We start from the raw sequence: 5939 nt of genomic DNA on the forward strand, positions 1-5939 counted from the left end.
TCATGAAAAACATCAATGCACTACCTGTGGTATTATTGTCTAGCATGTCTATATTTGAGAACGGAGAATCATCTTTTAGGAAAAACCTTGCTCACATCCTTGCAATCGACATACATTCTTACACTCGATCCATTTCTTCTTAAGTACTAGGATAGTAGGATGATGTTATATAGCTAGCTATCCAATCGCTTGGTCCATTCGATTGATAAATTCAACTTTTAGATGTTTACTCAATTCTTCTCGTAACTTAAGGAGTCACGAGGGTCACAAGCAGCATATCTTTTGTTTTGCTAGTTTCATGTGTGGGAATTATGGGATATGTTGTTAGGCAAGTTTGGGATCAATTTTAGGCACATCCTCCGATGACGTAGTGAAGACCCTTTGGAATTCTCTTAAGAGGGCCTTGAGGTCTTTCCCTCTTGTGAGGATATGGTGCATATGATCTGAATTTAATGTGAATTTTCATCATTTGTGATAGTTTGATGTTCGACAGGTTCAATTTTACTGTCTTACATTTTATTAGTTTCATTTTCAATTTCATAGGAATCATTCATGTGTAGAATTTCATTATCAAATGACACACAAAATTAATTCAAATCAAACTCCATTTTATTTAAAGCTTGAGAAATTACATCAAAGCTAATTAAGAAATTCAAATTGACATATTGTCCATATTGGTGATGGTCACGTCCCTACCCTACACGGGTGCTAGCATTATAGTCGTATGGCTTCTTGGTCTATCAACTAGGCCCAATCCACTTCCTTTTCCTTCAGGGGTTGGTCTTTCAAAGTGAATACCTCATCAAAAAATTTCTTCAATGGCAGATGCTCTCCTTGCTTACTTTCTCATGGCCGTTGGAACCATAACAACGGAAAAATTCCCCGTCCTTCGTAATACAGAAAAAAAATAAATAAATAAATAAAAAATTAGGCATTTTCAAAGGAGTGCTTGGTCTCTCACAAAATGTGTGGGGCCCTATGATGGGACCCATGTATAGGCCTCACCCCTTTTGTGAGAGTCCAAAGTATTACTCTAGAATTACTTAAGAATTATCCTCATAGAACTGCCATTGAGTATAATGAGTTCTTTGGGGTCCACTTTATTTGATCTTCTCTATATTCAAACCTACTCTTATCCAAACTAGTCACAAAACTAGGCTAGGGAAGTTTTTCTTAGAGTTAATAGATATATAGATAGAACTCAAAGGCTAAGGCAGAGAAAATATTTATTTTTTAACAACATTTACGTACACAATTTTAACGACCATCAAAGTACATTAGATATTAATAATTATTCCACAAAAAATACTTTTTAAAAATTTAACTCCGTCACCCTATATCCAAATAACATATCTAAAAATATATAAATCAAGTAAAAAAAAAAAATGAAACAAACACTTTTAGAACCCAAAATCCAAAAAAAAACAGCATGATTAAAAATCCACATCAAATAGATAGAAATTGAGTGAAGTTGTAGTCTTAAGGCTACAACTTAAGTTTATTGTGAAACTTTGTCCTTTTATTTTTTTCCCCAAGAATAAATATATCATGAAGAATAAAGTTTAGTTACAAAATTAGTTGTAACATAAGGTTACAACCTTACCCAATAAAATAAATATTACTACATATTTTAAAAATCTTCCGTTGAATTACATATTTTTTATACTCTTATTACACATGTCAACTTTTGTATCAATCAGATATTCTTTACTATATAATCTATAAACTTATATTTTATGCATAATTTTATATTACAAAAACTTGCAATTTAAAGAATTTATTGATGACATAGTTATTGATCTTTAATTTTCTAGAAATTTTATAAGTAGGTAGAATATAAGAAAAAGATGTAATCCAACAATTTATTTTTCAAAATTCATATCCAATAAAAAGATATTAAATAAAGTTGTAGTATAAGGTTACAACAAATTTTGTAACTAAACTTTATCCTATTATGAATATGTATTGGTTGGTTTAGAAAATTTTAATTTGTTGTATTGTAAATTGAAAAATGGGAAGTAAAAATAATTTTTTAGTTCCTAAGATTTCAAAAATTATTTTTTAGTCCCTAAACTATTGAAAATTCCATCTTTTTATCCTAAAAATATTGAAAATATTTCGCTACTATCCTAAATTATTGAATTTTTTTTTCATCCTTAAACTATTAAAAAAATTTATTTTTATCCCTATTTTTGCCTCTAATGTCTAAGCTACTAATATGTATATATATAAAGTTTAAGGATAAAAAGATAATTTTTGAATTTTTTTTTAGCAAATAATTTTTGAAATTCAAAGATAAAAAAAAAAAAAAAAAAAAAAAAAAAACTTTGAGTAAAGTTTATAAACTAAAATAATATTTTATCTTAAATTTTTTGATAGACCAAAATAGAGAAATTATGCACAACCTCGTCTAAATGCTCACACCAATACATTCTATCATATTCTCACACGTACGAGACCCCGAATAAGGTACTTCTGGAAACCTGACCATGGACCATCCAAACCAACTCTCGTGATCGAGATATGCTTAAAATAATTCCATCTAGGGCCCGTTTGGCAATGCCAGTTGAACCTATAGGCCATTTAGGCCACCACCTAAGGCCCCCCACATGTAAGAGGCCCCAATAGTAATAATATATTATATAATTTTGCTTTCTCATCTAAATATATATATATATATATATATATATAAAGCCCGTTTCTCACAAAGCAAAAAGGCTGTAGTGACATGAAGGCCAATCACATCTTAAATCTTTAGCTTTCTCAGCAAAAAATCATCACATCTAAATATTCTCTAGATCAAACCTTTGTTCCACATTTCATTAAGAAAACCATGTTTATTACTTGAAATGTAAAGAGGAAGAGAAAGAGAGACATTGATGACTGATTTTCTCAATATTCAAGTAACAAAATGCAGAAGAAAAAATTACAAAAGGCAGAAAAAGGAAAGAAGAGACAAATAAGAAAAGGCAAAAAAAAAAACACTCACTTTCTCCATCTTGATTCTAAAAAAAAAAAAACCACTCTTTTTAGTTGGCTTACTTATCAATTGGTGTTGGCAATAGACTTGGTGTGTTCACATATCATCATTTCAGGTTCGTTTTTTGTTCTCTTCCTTTGCCTCTTTCGTCTTCTTGATAGTTTGTTGCTGGATTTTTTTTTTCCTTTTTTTTTTTTTTTTTGGAGGAGTTTGCTGCTGGGTTTTTTGTTTGCTGCTAGCTGCTAGTGCTGGGTTTTTTGAAGACAGATCTCTTTACTCTTTTTAGAAGGCTATGGTATCTGAAGACCCACTTAAAGAGTTAAAATCTTGATTATAGACTTCTAGTCTTACACGTTTTGTTTTGGTTTTTTTTTTTTTTTTTAAGAAATCAAATTTAGTGGTATGGAAGTTAAAGTATTGATCAAGTGAAAGTGATCTAGTCCTACACGTTTTCTAAAGTATTAATCTCATCCAGTGATCCTATCATCCTAGTCCTACACAGTATTTTTTTTTTTTTTAGAAATCAGATTTAGTGGGATGGTCTGGATGGAGCCATTGAGGGATAGTGGGCTCGTATTAGTCTTAGTGGATCAAGTGATTTAAATTGAATCTTACACATTTTGTTAGTGGGCTGGTCTTTAACTCTTAGTGGATCCAATCAATTTAGAATAATTTACTTTGTATTAATATTAAGTTTAAATTTTTTGTGCAGGTTTAAAGTGTAAAGTGATCATATTAAGTAAAGCTGCAATTGTGTTTTTGATAAACCAGGTTCTATTGTTTTATACATTAAATTTATATTATTCTAGTTAAATTGTAATTTTTTTTTATTATAGATTATATTTTATTTATTCATAAATATTTTTTAATTACAAATGTCTACTAGAAAATATCCATCCGGATATGAAAAACTTAAAAAAATAAAAAATAAATAAAAAAAAGAACTAATTGAATATCAAAAATGAGCTATGGACAAATTTATTATTGGTAAAAAACAAAATCTTGCAGAAGTTTTAAAAGTTTTAAAAGAAGTTTTGTAAATAAATGAAAACTCTCCGATTAATGTACTAAATTATATAAAGAGGTTAGAATCTTTTTCAAATTTTTGTATTGTTTTCAAAATATTACTAACTATACCTGTTACAATTGCTTTCGTAGAAAGAAGTTTTTCAAAATTTAAATTAATAAAACCATATTTAAGATCAACTATGTCATAAGAAAGATTAAGTGAATTAATCATATTATCAATTGAAAAGAAAATGTTAGCGGAATTTAAATGCAAAAATTTAATTAATAATTTTACACTTTAAAAAACATGAAAAATAAATTTTAATTAAAAAAATATATGAATTTATAATTAAATATAGTAAAAAGTTCGGTATAAAGCTTTCACCAGACCCCAAATTCGTTGAGTGGGCCTGCCGTTTGGTTGAACATTTTAGCAACTTATATTCAGTTTTAAACATTACTCTTTTTTTTAACTCACAAATATTTCAAAAGACTTTAACGTTAAGATGTTGTGGATGTATCTTTGCTTGAAGGTTTGGACTTTGGAGAGAGTTAATTATAGCAGTGTTCACATCAAAGGAACTGTTTCGTACCGTTCATTTTCACCAGACTGAGACAACACGATAAAAAAGTCCCCAGAAAAGATTCTTCAAAAAATTCAGAGAAGCAACAAAAATTGGCACACTCCAGAAGAGAAGCGAGGAATGAGGATACGGGCCATATACGAAAGTATGAGTCCCTACCCTACAAGTGTCAAAGGTTGTGGGACATTTCCTTCCTACCATTCACATGGTTTGTGCAGAGGAAGCAAGAAACCAAAAAAGTATCACAAATTCTTGAAAGCTGAGGCAGTCCCCCTGGACTTGTTGCGTAGATATGGAATGTGATGTCGACCCTACAACGTACAAATGCAGAGAAAATGCAAACATGTGAGGTGCTGTCCCTCTCAGTTCTCTCGTAAAGACATGTGAAGTGTGTCATAACACAAGCCACTCATCAATATTACCTTGCTGTCAATTCGACTGCAAAACCTAGTCTATTAGCACTCTTTCCAATCCCTACCATAATGGGACCATCCCTTGTCATAAGTTTGTTTTTGTCTTTTTTTTCCAATTATTTGACTATGAAGGTTTTTTTTTTTTTTAATTATTATTTATAATTGCAACCATAAGATATTACTATAAAAAGAAAATTATTCATGAAAATAGGTCTCAAATACGTAAAAATTATTTACAATACCAATTTGAGAGCCTCAAAAAATAGACGTTAAATTCGGAATATACATAAACAATTAAGTGGAAAAGTGATCGGTTTGAATAAAAAAAGTCATTTGAGAAATAAATTAATTAATTAACAATCGGTAAATAATGAGGCAATGATAGTTAAAGGTAAATGTGAATGAGACAGACAAGGGATGAAGTGAGATATTTGTGAGCGATTTGCTGAGTATATAAATTATTATAATATTAAAAACATATTATAAAAAAATAAAAATAAAAAATATCTTTTTACTCTTTAAAAGTGGAACATAGTTTCCGTTCCATGAACCTCTTGTTTTTCGTTACAAAGTGATCAAAAATACTTTATAGATCTTTTCCTTATAATGGTTTTTTGGGCATATACGGCTATAGAAAATTTTTTTTCACTCTTTAAAAGTGGAAAACGCTTTCCATTCTATGAGCCTTTAAAAGTTGAAAACAAACTAAAGTGAAATTCATGAATGTTTTTTCCTTACTTCACAAGCAGGATATTTTTGCATTCTATCTCACAATCTTATATGATGTTTTAAACGAGTATTCACTATACACGATCCCTTATATAGTTACAAAAAATAATAATAAGACTAAATCATTAATGTTTTTTCCTTACCTTTCTTACTTTATGTTTGAGTTTTCTTTTATTTTGGTCTCTTATATTTAAAATGCTTTCATTTTTGTCCATAATATTTCAT

At 29.3% G+C, this 5939-nt stretch overlaps 1 long non-coding RNA gene across 1 annotated transcript; it reads left to right on the forward strand.

The window, feature by feature from the left end:
- The first annotated feature begins 2729 nt into the window (after positions 1 to 2729).
- Positions 2730 to 5111, forward strand: LOC115978720. Its single transcript, XR_004088844.1, has 3 exons — positions 2730 to 3095; positions 3693 to 3751; positions 4522 to 5111. It is a non-coding gene; the product is annotated as an uncharacterized LOC115978720 (long non-coding RNA).
- The last annotated feature ends 828 nt before the right edge of the window (positions 5112 to 5939 follow it).

Source organism: Quercus lobata, chromosome 3 (genome assembly GCF_001633185.2).
Source record: "Quercus lobata isolate SW786 chromosome 3, ValleyOak3.0 Primary Assembly, whole genome shotgun sequence".
NCBI lineage: Eukaryota > Viridiplantae > Streptophyta > Magnoliopsida > Fagales > Fagaceae > Quercus > Quercus lobata.